This window comes from Coffea arabica, chromosome 11e (genome assembly GCF_036785885.1).
Source record: "Coffea arabica cultivar ET-39 chromosome 11e, Coffea Arabica ET-39 HiFi, whole genome shotgun sequence".
Lineage (NCBI taxonomy): Eukaryota > Viridiplantae > Streptophyta > Magnoliopsida > Gentianales > Rubiaceae > Coffea > Coffea arabica.
Window position 1 is genome coordinate 33381308 of NC_092331.1, and position 14840 is coordinate 33396147.

Sequence of the window (14840 nt, forward strand, 5' to 3'; positions counted from 1 at the left end):
ATTTCGGTCTAGAAAAGCCACACTGCTTCGCAGGACGGGATGGTTTAAAAGAATAAAGCGAAAGGAACATGGCGGGTGCGATCATACCAGCACTAATGCACCGGATCCCATCAGAACTTCGAAATTAAGCGTGTTTGGGCGAGAGTAGTACTTGGATTGGTGACCCCCTGGGAAGTCCTCGTGTTGCACCCCTCTCTTTTTTGTTTCGAAATCCAAATATACTATTCGTTCTTTATCCAGTAGTAATTTAGCTCCGTCGGAACGATTGCTTAATATTTTGCTTCTTGTCGAAGCGTGAAGGAGGATCTGAAGGCGCGAGACAAATCAGGAACGGTACGGTTCGATCAAAGCCCGGATCGTCGCTCAAATTTGTCGGCGCAAATGTATCAGCGCAAGCGTGAAGGATTGATTTCATGATAATTTAGAGTTGCGGGATGATGGAAAAAAATAGGGGGCAAATCAATAACAAAAAAAAATATGAAAGCAAATAAATAAAAGGATAATAGGAAAATGCTTGAATTGACGCTTAAAATGAATTTCGGTCTAGAAAAGCCACACTGCTTCGCAGGACGGGGTAGTTTAAAAGAATAAAGCGAAAGGAACATGGCGGGTGCGATCATACCAGCACTAATGCACCGGATCCCATCAGAACTCCGAAGTTAAGCATGCTTGGGCGAGAGTAGTACTAGGATGGGTGACCCCCTGGGAAGTCCTCTTGTTGCACCCCTCTCTTTTTTGTTTCGAAATCCAAATTTCCTATTCGTTCTTTATCCTGTAGTAATTTAGCTCCGTCGGAACGATTGCTTAATATTTTGCTTCTTGTCGAAGCGTGAAGGAGGATCTGAAGGCGCGAGACAAATCAGGAACGGTACGGCTCGATCAAAGCCCGGATCGTCGCTCAAATTTGTCGGCGCAAATGTATCAGCGCAAGCGTGAAGGATTGATTTCATGATAATTTAGAGTTGCGGGATGATGGAAAAAAATAGGGGGCAAATCAATAACAAAAAAAAATATGAAAGCAAATAAATAAAAGGATAATAGGAAAATGCTTGAATTGACGCTTAAAATGAATTTCGGTCTAGAAAAGCCACACTGCTTCGCAGGACGGGGTAGTTTAAAAGAATAAAGCGAAAGGAATATGGCGGGTGCGATCATACCAGCACTAATGCACCGGATCCCATCAGAACTTCGAAATTAAGCGTGTTTGGGCGAGAGTAGTACTTGGATTGGTGACCCCCTGGGAAGTCCTCGTGTTGCACCCCTCTCTTTTTTGTTTCGAAATCCAAATTTCCTATTCGTTCTTTATCCAGTAGTAATTTAGGTCCTTCGGAACGATTGCTTCATATTTTGCTTTTTCTCGAAGCATGAAGGCGGATCTGAAGGCGCGAGACAAATCAGGAACGGTACGGCTCGATCAAAGCCCGGATCGTCGCTCAAATTTGTCGGCGCAACTGTATCAGCGCAAGCGTGAAGGATTGATTTCATGATAATTTAGAGTTGCGGGATGATGGAAAAAAACAGGGGGCAAATCAATAACAAAAAAAAAATATGAAAGCAAATAAATAAAAGGATAATAGGAAAATGCTTGAATTGACGCTTAAAATGAATTTCGGTCTAGAAAAGCCACACTGCTTCGCAGGACGGGGTAGTTTAAAAGAATAAAGCGAAAGGAATATGGCGGGTGCGATCATACCAGCACTAATGCACCGGATCCCATCAGAACATCGAAATTAAGCGTGTTTGGGCGAGAGTAGTACTTGGATTGGTGACCCCCTGGGAAGTCCTCGTGTTGCACCCCTCTCTTTTTTGTTTCGAAATCCAAATTTCCTATTCGTTCTTTATCCTGTAGTAATTTAGCTCCGTCGGAACGATTGCTTAATATTTTGCTTCTTGTCGAAGCGTGAAGGAGGATCTGAAGGCGCGAGACAAATCAGGAACGGTACGGCTCGATCAAAGCCCGGATCGTCGCTCAAATTTGTCGGCGCAAATGTATCAGCGCAAGCGTGAAGGATTGATTTCATGATAATTTAGAGTTGCGGGATGATGGAAAAAAACAGGGGGCAAATCAATAACAAAAAAAAATATGAAAGCAAATAAATAAAAGGATAATAGGAAAATGCTTGAATTGACGCTTAAAATGAATTTCGGTCTAGAAAAGCCACACTGCTTCGCAGGACGGGGTAGTTTAAAAGAATAAATCGAAAGGAACATGGCGGGTGCGATCATACCAGCACTAATGCACCGGATCCCATCAGAACTCCGAAGTTAAGCATGCTTGGGCGAGAGTAGTACTAGGATGGGTGACCCCCTGGGAAGTCCTCTTGTTGCACCCCTCTCTTTTTTGTTTCGAAATTCAAATTTTCTATTCGTTCTTTATCCTGTAGTAATTTAGGTCCTTCGGAACGATTGCTTTATATTTTGCTTCTTCTCGAAGCATGAAGGTGGATCTGAAGCGAGACAAATCAGGAACGGTACGGCTCGATCAAAGCCCGAATCGTCGCTCAAATTTGTCGGCGCAAATGTATCAGCGCAAGCGTGAAGGATTGATTTCATGATAATTTAGAGTTGCGGGATGATGGAAAAAAACAGGGGGCAAATCAATATAAAAAAAATTATGAAAGCAAATAAATAAAAGGATAATAGGAAAATGCTTGAATTGACGCTTAAAATGAATTTCGGTCTAGAAAAGCCACACTGCTTCGCAGGACGGGGTAGTTTAAAAGAATAAAGCGAAAGGAATATGGCGGGTGCGATCATACCAGCACTAATGCACCGGATCCCATCAGAACTTCGAAATTAAGCGTGTTTGGGCGAGAGTAGTACTTGGATTGGTGACCCCCTGGGAAGTCCTCGTGTTGCACCCCTCTCTTTTTTGTTTCGAAATCCAAATTTCCTATTCGTTCTTTATCCTGTAGTAATTTAGCTCCGTCGGAACGATTGCTTAATATTTTGCTTCTTGTCGAAGCGTGAAGGAGGATCTGAAGGCGCGAGACAAATCAGGAACGGTACGGCTCGATCAAAGCCCGGATCGTCGCTCAAATTTGTCGGCGCAAATGTATCACCGCAAGCGTGAAGGATTGATTTCATGATAATTTAGAGTTGCGGGATGATGGAAAAAAATAGGGTGTAAATCAATAACAAAAAAATATAAAGTAAATAAATAAATGGATAAGAGGAAAATGCTTCAATTGACGCTTAAAATGAATTCCGGTCTAGAAAAGCCACACTGCTTCGCTGGACGGGGTAGTTTAAAAGAATAAAGCGAAAGGAACGTTGTGGGTGCGATCATACCAGCACTAATGCACCGGATCCCATCAGAACTCCGAAGTTAAGCATGCTTGGGCGAGAGTAGTACTAGGATGGGTGACCCCCTGGGAAGTCCTCTTGTTGCACCCCTCTCTTTTTTGTTTCGAAATTCAAATTTTCTATTCGTTCTTTATCCTGTAGTAATTTAGGTCCTTCGGAACGATTGCTTTATATTTTGCTTCTTCTCGAAGCATGAAGGCGGATCTGAAGCGAGACAAATCAGGAACGGTACGGCTCGATCAAAGCCCGAATCGTCGCTCAAATTTGTCGGCGCAAATGTATCAGCGCAAGCGTGAAGGATTGATTTCATGATAATTTATAGTTGCGGGATGATGGAAAAAAACAGGGGGCAAATCAATATAAAAAAAATTATGAAAGCAAATAAATAAAAGGATAATAGGAAAATGCTTGAATTGACGCTTAAAATGAATTTCGGTCTAGAAAAGCCACACTGCTTCGCAGGACGGGATAGTTTAAAAGAATAAAGCGAAAGGAATATGGCGGGTGCGATCATACCAGCACTAATGCACCGGATCCCATCAGAACTTCGAAATTAAGCGTGTTTGGGGGAGAGTAGTACTTGGATTGGTGACCCCCTGGGAAGTCCTCGTGTTGCACCCCTCTCTTTTTTGTTTCGAAATCCAAATTTCTTCGTTCTTTATCCTGTAGTAATTTAGCTCCGTCGGAACGATTGCTTAATATTTTGCTTCTTGTCGAAGGGTGAAGGAGGATCTGAAGGCGCGAGACAAATCAGGAACGGTACGGCTCGATCAAAGCCCGGATCGTCGCTCAAATTTGTCGGCGCAAATGTATCACCGCAAGCGTGAAGGATTGATTTCATGATAATTTAGAGTTGCGGGATGATGAAAAAAAACAGGGTGCAAATCAATAACAAAAAAAAAATATGAAAGCAAATAAATAAAAGGATAATAGGAAAATGCTTGAATTGACGCTTAAAATGAATTTCGGTCTAGAAAAGCCACATTGCTTCGCTGGACGGGGTAGTTTAAAAGAATAAAGCGAAAGGAACGTTGTGGGTGCGATCATACCAGCACTAATGCACCGTATCCCATCAGAACTCCGAAGTTAAGCGTGCTTGGGCGTGAGCAGTATTAGGATGGGTGACCCCCTGGGAATTCCTCTTGTTGCACCCCTCTCTTTTTTGTTTCGAAATCCAAATTTCCTATTCGTTCTTTATCCTGTAGTAATTTAGCTCCGTCGAAACGATTGCTTAATATTTTGCTTCTTGTCGAAGCGTGAAGGAGGATCTGAAGGCGCGAGACAAATCAGGAACGGTACGGCTCGATCAAAGCCCGGATCGTCGCTCAAATTTGTCGGCGCAAATGTATCACCGCAAGCGTGAAGGATTGATTTCATGATAATTTAGAGTTGCGGGATGATGAAAAAAAACAGGGTGCAAATCAATAACAAAAAAAAAATATGAAAGCAAATAAATAAAAGGATAATAGGAAAATGCTTGAATTGACGCTTAAAATGAATTTCGGTCTAGAAAAGCCACATTGCTTCGCTGGACGGGGTAGTTTAAAAGAATAAAGCGAAAGGAACGTTGTGGGTGCGATCATACCAGCACTAATGCACCGTATCCCATCAGAACTCCGAAGTTAAGCGTGCTTGGGCGTGAGCAGTATTAGGATGGGTGACCCCCTGGGAATTCCTCTTGTTGCACCCCTCTCTTTTTTGTTTCGAAATCCAAATTTCCTATTCGTTCTTTATCCTGTAGTAATTTAGCTCCGTCGAAACGATTGCTTAATATTTTGCTTCTTGTCGAAGCGTGAAGGAGGATCTGAAGGCGCGAGACAAATCAGGAACGGTACGGCTCGATCAAAGCCCGGATCGTCGCTCAAATTTGTCGGCGCAAATGTATCAGCGCAAGCGTGAAGGATTGATTTCATGATAATGTAGAGTTGCGGGATGATGGAAAAAAACAGGGGACAAATCAATAACAAAAAAAATTATGAAAGCAAATAAATAAAAGGATAATAGGAAAATGCTTGAATTGACGCTTAAAATGAATTTCGGTCTAGAAAAGCCACACTGCTTCGCAGGACGGGGTAGTTTAAAAGAATAAAGCGAAAGAAATATGGCGGGTGCGATCATACCAGCACTAATGCACCGGATCCCATCAGAACTCCGAAGTTAAGCATGCTTGGGCGAGAGTAGTGCTAGGATGGGTGACCCCCTGGGAAGTCCTCGTGTTGCACCCCTCTCTTTTTTGTTTCGAAATTCAAATTTTCTATTCGTTCTTTATCCTGTAGTAATTTAGCTCCGTCGGAACGATTGCTTAATATTTTGCTTCTTGTCGAAGCGTGAAGGAGGATCTGAAGGCGCGAGACAAATCAGGAACGGTACGGCTCGATCAAATCCCGGATCGTCGATCAAATTTGTCGGCGCAAATGTATCAGCGCAAGCGTGAAGGATTGATTTCATGATAATGTAGAGTTGCGGGATGATGGAAAAAAACAGGGGGCAAATCAATAACAAAAAAAATTATGAAAGCAAATAAATAAAAGGATAATAGGAAAATGCTTGAATTGACGCTTAAAATGAATTTCGGTCTAGAAAAGCCACACTGCTTCGCAGGACGGGGTAGTTTAAAAGAATAAAGCGAAAGGAATATGGCGGGTGCGATCATACCAGCACTAATGCACCGGATCCCATCAGAACATCGAAATTAAGCGTGTTTGGGCGAGAGTAGTACTTGGATTGGTGACCCCCTGGGAAGTCCTCGTGTTGCACCCCTCTCTTTTTTGTTTCGAAATCCAAATTTCCTATTCGTTCTTTATCCTGTAGTAATTTAGCTCCGTCGGAACGATTGCTTAATATTTTGCTTCTTGTCGAAGCGTGAAGGAGGATCTGAAGGCGCGAGACAAATCAGGAACGGTACGGCTCGATCAAAGCCCGGATCGTCGCTCAAATTTGTCGGCGCAAATGTATCAGCGCAAGCGTGAAGGATTGATTTCATGATAATTTAGAGTTGCGGGATGATGGAAAAAAACAGGGGGCAAATCAATAACAAAAAAAAATATGAAAGCAAATAAACAAAAGGGTAAGAGAAAAATGCTTGAATTGACGCTTAAAATGAATTTCGGTCTAGAAAAGCCACACTGCTTCGCAGGACGGGATGGTTTAAAAGAATAAAGCGAAAGGAACATGGCGGGTGCGATCATACCAGCACTAATGCACCGGATCCCATCAGAACTCCGAAGTTAAGCATGCTTGGGCGAGAGTAGTACTAGGATGGGTGACCCCCTGGGAAGTCCTCTTGTTGCACCCCTCTCTTTTTTGTTTCGAAATTCAAATTTTCTATTCGTTCTTTATCCTGTAGTAATTTAGGTCCTTCGGAACGATTGCTTTATATTTTGCTTCTTCTCGAAGCATGAAGGTGGATCTGAAGCGAGACAAATCAGGAACGGTACGGTTCGATCAAAGCCCGGATCGTCGCTCAAATTTGTCGGCGCAAATGTATCAGCGCAAGCATGAAGGATTGATTTCATGATAATTTAGAGTTGCGGGATGATGGAAAAAAACAGGGGGCAAATCAATAACAAAAAAAAATATGAAAGCAAATAAACAAAAGGGTAAGAGAAAAATGCTTGAATTGACGCTTAAAATGAATTTCGGTCTAGAAAAGCCACACTGCTTCGCAGGACGGGATGGTTTAAAAGAATAAAGCGAAAGGAACATGGCGGGTGCGATCATACCAGCACTAATGCACCGGATCCCATCAGAACTTCGAAATTAAGCGTGTTTGGGCGAGAGTAGTACTTGGATTGGTGACCCTCTGGGAAGTCCTCGTGTTGCACCCCTCTCTTTTTTGTTTCGAAATCCAAATATACTATTCGTTCTTTATCCAGTAGTAATTTAGCTCCGTCGGAACGATTGCTTAATATTTTGCTTCTTGTCGAAGCGTGAAGGAGGATCTGAAGGCGCGAGACAAATCAGGAACGGTACGGTTCGATCAAAGCCCGGATCGTCGCTCAAATTTGTCGGCGCAAATGTATCAGCGCAAGCGTGAAGGATTGATTTCATGATAATTTAGAGTTGCGGGATGATGGAAAAAAATAGGGGGCAAATCAATAACAAAAAAAAATATGAAAGCAAATAAATAAAAGGATAATAGGAAAATGCTTGAATTGACGCTTAAAATGAATTTCGGTCTAGAAAAGCCACACTGCTTCGCAGGACGGGGTAGTTTAAAAGAATAAAGCGAAAGGAACATGGCGGGTGCGATCATACCAGCACTAATGCACCGGATCCCATCAGAACTCCGAAGTTAAGCATGCTTGGGCGAGAGTAGTACTAGGATGGGTGACCCCCTGGGAAGTCCTCTTGTTGCACCCCTCTCTTTTTTGTTTCGAAATCCAAATTTCCTATTCGTTCTTTATCCTGTAGTAATTTAGCTCCGTCGGAACGATTGCTTAATATTTTGCTTCTTGTCGAAGCGTGAAGGAGGATCTGAAGGCGCGAGACAAATCAGGAACGGTACGGCTCGATCAAAGCCCGGATCGTCGCTCAAATTTGTCGGCGCAAATGTATCAGCGCAAGCGTGAAGGATTGATTTCATGATAATTTAGAGTTGCGGGATGATGGAAAAAAATAGGGGGCAAATCAATAACAAAAAAAAATATGAAAGCAAATAAATAAAAGGATAATAGGAAAATGCTTGAATTGACGCTTAAAATGAATTTCGGTCTAGAAAAGCCACACTGCTTCGCAGGACGGGGTAGTTTAAAAGAATAAAGCGAAAGGAATATGGCGGGTGCGATCATACCAGCACTAATGCACCGGATCCCATCAGAACTTCGAAATTAAGCGTGTTTGGGCGAGAGTAGTACTTGGATTGGTGACCCCCTGGGAAGTCCTCGTGTTGCACCCCTCTCTTTTTTGTTTCGAAATCCAAATTTCCTATTCGTTCTTTATCCAGTAGTAATTTAGGTCCTTCGGAACGATTGCTTCATATTTTGCTTTTTCTCGAAGCATGAAGGCGGATCTGAAGGCGCGAGACAAATCAGGAACGGTACGGCTCGATCAAAGCCCGGATCGTCGCTCAAATTTGTCGGCGCAACTGTATCAGCGCAAGCGTGAAGGATTGATTTCATGATAATTTAGAGTTGCGGGATGATGGAAAAAAACAGGGGGCAAATCAATAACAAAAAAAAAATATGAAAGCAAATAAATAAAAGGATAATAGGAAAATGCTTGAATTGACGCTTAAAATGAATTTCGGTCTAGAAAAGCCACACTGCTTCGCAGGACGGGGTAGTTTAAAAGAATAAAGCGAAAGGAATATGGCGGGTGCGATCATACCAGCACTAATGCACCGGATCCCATCAGAACATCGAAATTAAGCGTGTTTGGGCGAGAGTAGTACTTGGATTGGTGACCCCCTGGGAAGTCCTCGTGTTGCACCCCTCTCTTTTTTGTTTCGAAATCCAAATTTCCTATTCGTTCTTTATCCTGTAGTAATTTAGCTCCGTCGGAACGATTGCTTAATATTTTGCTTCTTGTCGAAGCGTGAAGGAGGATCTGAAGGCGCGAGACAAATCAGGAACGGTACGGCTCGATCAAAGCCCGGATCGTCGCTCAAATTTGTCGGCGCAAATGTATCAGCGCAAGCGTGAAGGATTGATTTCATGATAATTTAGAGTTGCGGGATGATGGAAAAAAACAGGGGGCAAATCAATAACAAAAAAAAATATGAAAGCAAATAAATAAAAGGATAATAGGAAAATGCTTGAATTGACGCTTAAAATGAATTTCGGTCTAGAAAAGCCACACTGCTTCGCAGGACGGGGTAGTTTAAAAGAATAAATCGAAAGGAACATGGCGGGTGCGATCATACCAGCACTAATGCACCGGATCCCATCAGAACTCCGAAGTTAAGCATGCTTGGGCGAGAGTAGTACTAGGATGGGTGACCCCCTGGGAAGTCCTCTTGTTGCACCCCTCTCTTTTTTGTTTCGAAATTCAAATTTTCTATTCGTTCTTTATCCTGTAGTAATTTAGGTCCTTCGGAACGATTGCTTTATATTTTGCTTCTTCTCGAAGCATGAAGGTGGATCTGAAGCGAGACAAATCAGGAACGGTACGGCTCGATCAAAGCCCGAATCGTCGCTCAAATTTGTCGGCGCAAATGTATCAGCGCAAGCGTGAAGGATTGATTTCATGATAATTTAGAGTTGCGGGATGATGGAAAAAAACAGGGGGCAAATCAATATAAAAAAAATTATGAAAGCAAATAAATAAAAGGATAATAGGAAAATGCTTGAATTGACGCTTAAAATGAATTTCGGTCTAGAAAAGCCACACTGCTTCGCAGGACGGGGTAGTTTAAAAGAATAAAGCGAAAGGAATATGGCGGGTGCGATCATACCAGCACTAATGCACCGGATCCCATCAGAACTTCGAAATTAAGCGTGTTTGGGCGAGAGTAGTACTTGGATTGGTGACCCCCTGGGAAGTCCTCGTGTTGCACCCCTCTCTTTTTTGTTTCGAAATCCAAATTTCCTATTCGTTCTTTATCCTGTAGTAATTTAGCTCCGTCGGAACGATTGCTTAATATTTTGCTTCTTGTCGAAGCGTGAAGGAGGATCTGAAGGCGCGAGACAAATCAGGAACGGTACGGCTCGATCAAAGCCCGGATCGTCGCTCAAATTTGTCGGCGCAAATGTATCACCGCAAGCGTGAAGGATTGATTTCATGATAATTTAGAGTTGCGGGATGATGGAAAAAAATAGGGTGTAAATCAATAACAAAAAAATATAAAGTAAATAAATAAATGGATAAGAGGAAAATGCTTCAATTGACGCTTAAAATGAATTCCGGTCTAGAAAAGCCACACTGCTTCGCTGGACGGGGTAGTTTAAAAGAATAAAGCGAAAGGAACGTTGTGGGTGCGATCATACCAGCACTAATGCACCGGATCCCATCAGAACTCCGAAGTTAAGCATGCTTGGGCGAGAGTAGTACTAGGATGGGTGACCCCCTGGGAAGTCCTCTTGTTGCACCCCTCTCTTTTTTGTTTCGAAATTCAAATTTTCTATTCGTTCTTTATCCTGTAGTAATTTAGGTCCTTCGGAACGATTGCTTTATATTTTGCTTCTTCTCGAAGCATGAAGGCGGATCTGAAGCGAGACAAATCAGGAACGGTACGGCTCGATCAAAGCCCGAATCGTCGCTCAAATTTGTCGGCGCAAATGTATCAGCGCAAGCGTGAAGGATTGATTTCATGATAATTTATAGTTGCGGGATGATGGAAAAAAACAGGGGGCAAATCAATATAAAAAAAATTATGAAAGCAAATAAATAAAAGGATAATAGGAAAATGCTTGAATTGACGCTTAAAATGAATTTCGGTCTAGAAAAGCCACACTGCTTCGCAGGACGGGGTAGTTTAAAAGAATAAAGCGAAAGGAATATGGCGGGTGCGATCATACCAGCACTAATGCACCGGATCCCATCAGAACTTCGAAATTAAGCGTGTTTGGGGGAGAGTAGTACTTGGATTGGTGACCCCCTGGGAAGTCCTCGTGTTGCACCCCTCTCTTTTTTGTTTCGAAATCCAAATTTCTTCGTTCTTTATCCTGTAGTAATTTAGCTCCGTCGGAACGATTGCTTAATATTTTGCTTCTTGTCGAAGGGTGAAGGAGGATCTGAAGGCGCGAGACAAATCAGGAACGGTACGGCTCGATCAAAGCCCGGATCGTCGCTCAAATTTGTCGGCGCAAATGTATCACCGCAAGCGTGAAGGATTGATTTCATGATAATTTAGAGTTGCGGGATGATGAAAAAAAACAGGGTGCAAATCAATAACAAAAAAATATAAAGTAAAAAAATAAATGGATAAGAGGAAAATGCTTCAATTGACGCTTAAAATGAATTCCGATCTAGAAAAGCCACATTGCTTCGCTGGACGGGGTAGTTTAAAAGAATAAAGCGAAAGGAACGTTGTGGGTGCGATCATACCAGCACTAATGCACCGTATCCCATCAGAACTCCGAAGTTAAGCGTGTTTGGGCGTGAGCAGTATTAGGATGGGTGACCCCCTGGGAATTCCTCTTGTTGCACCCCTCTCTTTTTTGTTTCGAAATCCAAATTTCCTATTCGTTCTTTATCCTGTAGTAATTTAGCTCCGTCGAAACGATTGCTTAATATTTTGCTTCTTGTCGAAGCGTGAAGGAGGATCTGAAGGCGCGAGACAAATCAGGAACGGTACGGCTCGATCAAAGCCCGGATCGTCGCTCAAATTTGTCGGCGCAAATGTATCAGCGCAAGCGTGAAGGATTGATTTCATGATAATGTAGAGTTGCGGGATGATGGAAAAAAACAGGGGACAAATCAATAACAAAAAAAATTATGAAAGCAAATAAATAAAAGGATAATAGGAAAATGCTTGAATTGACGCTTAAAATGAATTTCGGTCTAGAAAAGCCACACTGCTTCGCAGGACGGGGTAGTTTAAAAGAATAAAGCGAAAGGAATATGGCGGGTGCGATCATACTAGCACTAATGCACCGGATCCCATCAGAACTTCGAAATTAAGCGTGTTTGGGCGAGAGTAGTACTTGGATTGGTGACCCCCTGGGAAGTCCTCGTGTTGCACCCCTCTCTTTTTTGTTTCGAAATCCAAATTTCCTATTCGTTCTTTATCCTGTAGTAATTTAGCTCCGTCGGAACGATTGCTTAATATTTTGCTTCTTGTCGAAGGGTGAAGGAGGATCTGAAGGCGCGAGACAAATCAGGAACGGTACGGCTCGATCAAAGCCCGGATCGTCGATCAAATTTGTCGGCGCAAATGTATCAGCGCAAGCGTGAAGGATTGATTTCATGATAATGTAGAGTTGCGGGATGATGGAAAAAAACAGGGGGCAAATCAATAACAAAAAAAATTATGAAAGCAAATAAATAAAAGGATAATAGGAAAATGCTTGAATTGACGCTTAAAATGAATTTCGGTCTAGAAAAGCCACACTGCTTCGCAGGACGGGGTAGTTTAAAAGAATAAAGCGAAAGGAATATGGCGGGTGCGATCATACCAGCACTAATGCACCGGATCCCATCAGAACTTCGAAATTAAGCGTGTTTGGGCGAGAGTAGTACTTGGATTGGTGACCCCCTGGGAAGTCCTCGTGTTGCACCCCTCTCTTTTTTGTTTCGAAATCCAAATTTCCTATTCGTTCTTTATCCTGTAGTAATTTAGCTCCGTCGGAACGATTGCTTAATATTTTGCTTCTTGTCGAAGCGTGAAGGAGGATCTGAAGGCGCGAGACAAATCAGGAACGGTACGGCTCGATCAAAGCCCGGATCGTCGCTCAAATTTATCGGCGCAAATGTATCAGCGCAAGCGTGAAGGATTGATTTCATGATAATTTAGAGTTGCGGGATGATGGAAAAAAACAGGGGGCAAATGAATAACAAAAAAAAAAATATGAAAGCAAATAAATAAAAGGATAATAGGAAAATGCTTGAATTGACGCTTAAAATGAATTTCGGTCTAGAAAAGCCAAACTGTTTCGCAGGACGGGGTAGTTTAAAAGAATAAAGCGAAAGGAACATGGCGGGTGCGATCATACCAGCACTAATGCACCGGATCCCATCAGAACTCCGAAGTTAAGCATGCTTGGGCGAGAGTAGTGCTAGGATGGGTGACCCCCTGGGAATTCCTCTTGTTGCACCCCTCTCTTTTTTGTTTCGAAATTCAAATTTTCTATTCGTTCTTTATCCTGTAGTAATTTAGCTCCGTCGGAACGATTGCTTAATATTTTGCTTCTTGTCGAAGCGTGAAGGAAGATCTGAAGGCGCGAGACAAATCAGGAACGGTACGGCTCGATCAAAGCCCGGATCGTCGCTCAAATTTGTCGGCGCAAATGTATCAGTGCAAGCGTGAAGGATTGATTTCATGATAATGTAGAGTTGCGGGATGATGGAAAAAAACAGGGGGCAAATCAATAACAAAAAAAAATATGAAAGCAAATAAATAAAAGGATAATAGGAAAATGCTTGAATTGACGCTTAAAATGAATTTCGGTCTAGAAAAGCCACACTGCTTCGCAGGACGGGGTAGTTTAAAAGAATAAAGCGAAAGAAATATGGCGGGTGCGATCATACCAGCACTAATGCACCGGATCCCATCAGAACTCCGAAGTTAAGCATGCTTGGGCGAGAGTAGTGCTAGGATGGGTGACCCCCTGGGAAGTCCTCGTGTTGCACCCCTCTCTTTTTTGTTTCGAAATTCAAATTTTCTATTCGTTCTTTATCCTGTAGTAATTTAGCTCCGTCGGAACGATTGCTTAATATTTTGCTTCTTGTCGAAGCGTGAAGGAGGATCTGAAGGCGCGAGACAAATCAGGAACGGTACGGCTCGATCAAATCCCGGATCGTCGATCAAATTTGTCGGCGCAAATGTATCAGCGCAAGCGTGAAGGATTGATTTCATGATAATGTAGAGTTGCGGGATGATGGAAAAAAACAGGGGGCAAATCAATAACAAAAAAAATTATGAAAGCAAATAAATAAAAGGATAATAGGAAAATGCTTGAATTGACGCTTAAAATGAATTTCGGTCTAGAAAAGCCACACTGCTTCGCAGGACGGGGTAGTTTAAAAGAATAAAGCGAAAGGAATATGGCGGGTGCGATCATACCAGCACTAATGCACCGGATCCCATCAGAACTTCGAAATTAAGCGTGTTTGGGCGAGAGTAGTACTTGGATTGGTGACCCCCTGGGAAGTCCTCGTGTTGCACCCCTCTCTTTTTTGTTTCGAAATCCAAATTTCCTATTCGTTCTTTATCCTGTAGTAATTGAGCTCCGTCGGAACGATTGCTTAATATTTTGCTTCTTGTCGAAGGGTGAAGGAGGATCTGAAGGCGCGAGACAAATCAGGAACGGTACGGCTCGATCAAAGCCCGGATCGTCGCTCAAATTTGTCGGCGCAAATGTATCACCGCAAGCGTGAAGGATTGATTTCATGATAATTTAGAGTTGCGGGATGATGGAAAAAAACAGGGGGCAAATCAATAACAAAAAAAAAATATGAAAGCAAATAAATAAAAGGATAATAGGAAAATGCTTGAATTGACGCTTAAAATGAATTTCGGTCTAGAAAAGCCACACTGCTTCGCAGGACGGGGAAGTTTAAAAGAATAAAGCGAAAGGAATATGGCGGGTGAGATCATACCAGCACTAATGCACCGGATCCCATCAGAACTTCGAAATTAAGCGTGTTTGGGCGAGAGTAGTACTTGGATTGGTGACCCCCTGGGAAGTCCTCGTGTTGCACCCCTCTCTTTTTTGTTTCGAAATCCAAATTTCCTATTCGTTCTTTATCCAGTAGTAATTTAGCTCCGTCGGAACGATTGCTTAATATTTTGCTTCTTGTCGAAGCGTGAAGGAGGATCTGAAGGCGCGAGACAAATCAGGAACGGTACGGCTCGATCAAAGCCCGGATCGTCGCTCAAATTTGTCGGCGCAAATGTATCAGCGCAAGCGTGAAGGATTGATTTCATGATAATT

At 42.6% G+C, this 14840-nt stretch overlaps 28 non-coding genes across 28 annotated transcripts; all 28 read left to right on the forward strand.

Moving 5' to 3' along the window:
- Positions 1-73: 73 nt before the first annotated feature.
- On the forward strand, positions 74-192 carry LOC140022527 (5S ribosomal RNA). Its single transcript, XR_011826509.1, has one exon. It is a non-coding gene; the product is annotated as a 5S ribosomal RNA (ribosomal RNA).
- Positions 193-608: 416 nt separating this feature from the next.
- Positions 609-727, forward strand: LOC140031769 (5S ribosomal RNA). Its single transcript, XR_011835694.1, has one exon. It is a non-coding gene; the product is annotated as a 5S ribosomal RNA (ribosomal RNA).
- A 416-nt stretch (positions 728-1143) lies between these two features.
- Positions 1144-1262, forward strand: LOC140022528 (5S ribosomal RNA). Its single transcript, XR_011826510.1, has one exon. It is a non-coding gene; the product is annotated as a 5S ribosomal RNA (ribosomal RNA).
- A 417-nt stretch (positions 1263-1679) lies between these two features.
- On the forward strand, positions 1680-1798 carry LOC140024536 (5S ribosomal RNA). Its single transcript, XR_011828510.1, has one exon. It is a non-coding gene; the product is annotated as a 5S ribosomal RNA (ribosomal RNA).
- A 416-nt stretch (positions 1799-2214) lies between these two features.
- Positions 2215-2333, forward strand: LOC140031770 (5S ribosomal RNA). The gene has a single exon (XR_011835695.1). It is a non-coding gene; the product is annotated as a 5S ribosomal RNA (ribosomal RNA).
- Positions 2334-2745: 412 nt separating this feature from the next.
- Positions 2746-2864, forward strand: LOC140022529 (5S ribosomal RNA). The gene has a single exon (XR_011826511.1). It is a non-coding gene; the product is annotated as a 5S ribosomal RNA (ribosomal RNA).
- Positions 2865-3277: 413 nt separating this feature from the next.
- LOC140031771 (5S ribosomal RNA) lies at positions 3278-3396 on the forward strand. The gene has a single exon (XR_011835696.1). It is a non-coding gene; the product is annotated as a 5S ribosomal RNA (ribosomal RNA).
- Positions 3397-3808: 412 nt separating this feature from the next.
- On the forward strand, positions 3809-3927 carry LOC140024788 (5S ribosomal RNA). Its single transcript, XR_011828764.1, has one exon. It is a non-coding gene; the product is annotated as a 5S ribosomal RNA (ribosomal RNA).
- Positions 3928-4341: 414 nt separating this feature from the next.
- Positions 4342-4460, forward strand: LOC140023413 (5S ribosomal RNA). Its single transcript, XR_011827382.1, has one exon. It is a non-coding gene; the product is annotated as a 5S ribosomal RNA (ribosomal RNA).
- Positions 4461-4877: 417 nt separating this feature from the next.
- Positions 4878-4996, forward strand: LOC140023414 (5S ribosomal RNA). Its single transcript, XR_011827383.1, has one exon. It is a non-coding gene; the product is annotated as a 5S ribosomal RNA (ribosomal RNA).
- Positions 4997-5412: 416 nt separating this feature from the next.
- On the forward strand, positions 5413-5531 carry LOC140031654 (5S ribosomal RNA). The gene has a single exon (XR_011835577.1). It is a non-coding gene; the product is annotated as a 5S ribosomal RNA (ribosomal RNA).
- A 416-nt stretch (positions 5532-5947) lies between these two features.
- Positions 5948-6066, forward strand: LOC140024538 (5S ribosomal RNA). The gene has a single exon (XR_011828512.1). It is a non-coding gene; the product is annotated as a 5S ribosomal RNA (ribosomal RNA).
- A 416-nt stretch (positions 6067-6482) lies between these two features.
- On the forward strand, positions 6483-6601 carry LOC140031772 (5S ribosomal RNA). Its single transcript, XR_011835697.1, has one exon. It is a non-coding gene; the product is annotated as a 5S ribosomal RNA (ribosomal RNA).
- A 413-nt stretch (positions 6602-7014) lies between these two features.
- Positions 7015-7133, forward strand: LOC140023606 (5S ribosomal RNA). The gene has a single exon (XR_011827575.1). It is a non-coding gene; the product is annotated as a 5S ribosomal RNA (ribosomal RNA).
- Positions 7134-7549: 416 nt separating this feature from the next.
- LOC140031774 (5S ribosomal RNA) lies at positions 7550-7668 on the forward strand. Its single transcript, XR_011835699.1, has one exon. It is a non-coding gene; the product is annotated as a 5S ribosomal RNA (ribosomal RNA).
- A 416-nt stretch (positions 7669-8084) lies between these two features.
- On the forward strand, positions 8085-8203 carry LOC140022530 (5S ribosomal RNA). Its single transcript, XR_011826512.1, has one exon. It is a non-coding gene; the product is annotated as a 5S ribosomal RNA (ribosomal RNA).
- A 417-nt stretch (positions 8204-8620) lies between these two features.
- LOC140024539 (5S ribosomal RNA) lies at positions 8621-8739 on the forward strand. The gene has a single exon (XR_011828513.1). It is a non-coding gene; the product is annotated as a 5S ribosomal RNA (ribosomal RNA).
- Positions 8740-9155: 416 nt separating this feature from the next.
- Positions 9156-9274, forward strand: LOC140031775 (5S ribosomal RNA). The gene has a single exon (XR_011835700.1). It is a non-coding gene; the product is annotated as a 5S ribosomal RNA (ribosomal RNA).
- A 412-nt stretch (positions 9275-9686) lies between these two features.
- On the forward strand, positions 9687-9805 carry LOC140022531 (5S ribosomal RNA). Its single transcript, XR_011826513.1, has one exon. It is a non-coding gene; the product is annotated as a 5S ribosomal RNA (ribosomal RNA).
- Positions 9806-10218: 413 nt separating this feature from the next.
- Positions 10219-10337, forward strand: LOC140031776 (5S ribosomal RNA). Its single transcript, XR_011835701.1, has one exon. It is a non-coding gene; the product is annotated as a 5S ribosomal RNA (ribosomal RNA).
- A 412-nt stretch (positions 10338-10749) lies between these two features.
- LOC140024789 (5S ribosomal RNA) lies at positions 10750-10868 on the forward strand. Its single transcript, XR_011828765.1, has one exon. It is a non-coding gene; the product is annotated as a 5S ribosomal RNA (ribosomal RNA).
- Positions 10869-11278: 410 nt separating this feature from the next.
- LOC140024142 (5S ribosomal RNA) lies at positions 11279-11397 on the forward strand. Its single transcript, XR_011828114.1, has one exon. It is a non-coding gene; the product is annotated as a 5S ribosomal RNA (ribosomal RNA).
- A 416-nt stretch (positions 11398-11813) lies between these two features.
- On the forward strand, positions 11814-11932 carry LOC140023904 (5S ribosomal RNA). Its single transcript, XR_011827870.1, has one exon. It is a non-coding gene; the product is annotated as a 5S ribosomal RNA (ribosomal RNA).
- Positions 11933-12348: 416 nt separating this feature from the next.
- Positions 12349-12467, forward strand: LOC140022533 (5S ribosomal RNA). The gene has a single exon (XR_011826515.1). It is a non-coding gene; the product is annotated as a 5S ribosomal RNA (ribosomal RNA).
- A 418-nt stretch (positions 12468-12885) lies between these two features.
- Positions 12886-13004, forward strand: LOC140032462 (5S ribosomal RNA). Its single transcript, XR_011836388.1, has one exon. It is a non-coding gene; the product is annotated as a 5S ribosomal RNA (ribosomal RNA).
- A 416-nt stretch (positions 13005-13420) lies between these two features.
- LOC140031655 (5S ribosomal RNA) lies at positions 13421-13539 on the forward strand. Its single transcript, XR_011835578.1, has one exon. It is a non-coding gene; the product is annotated as a 5S ribosomal RNA (ribosomal RNA).
- A 416-nt stretch (positions 13540-13955) lies between these two features.
- On the forward strand, positions 13956-14074 carry LOC140022534 (5S ribosomal RNA). Its single transcript, XR_011826516.1, has one exon. It is a non-coding gene; the product is annotated as a 5S ribosomal RNA (ribosomal RNA).
- A 417-nt stretch (positions 14075-14491) lies between these two features.
- On the forward strand, positions 14492-14610 carry LOC140024453 (5S ribosomal RNA). The gene has a single exon (XR_011828427.1). It is a non-coding gene; the product is annotated as a 5S ribosomal RNA (ribosomal RNA).
- Positions 14611-14840: the final 230 nt, after the last annotated feature.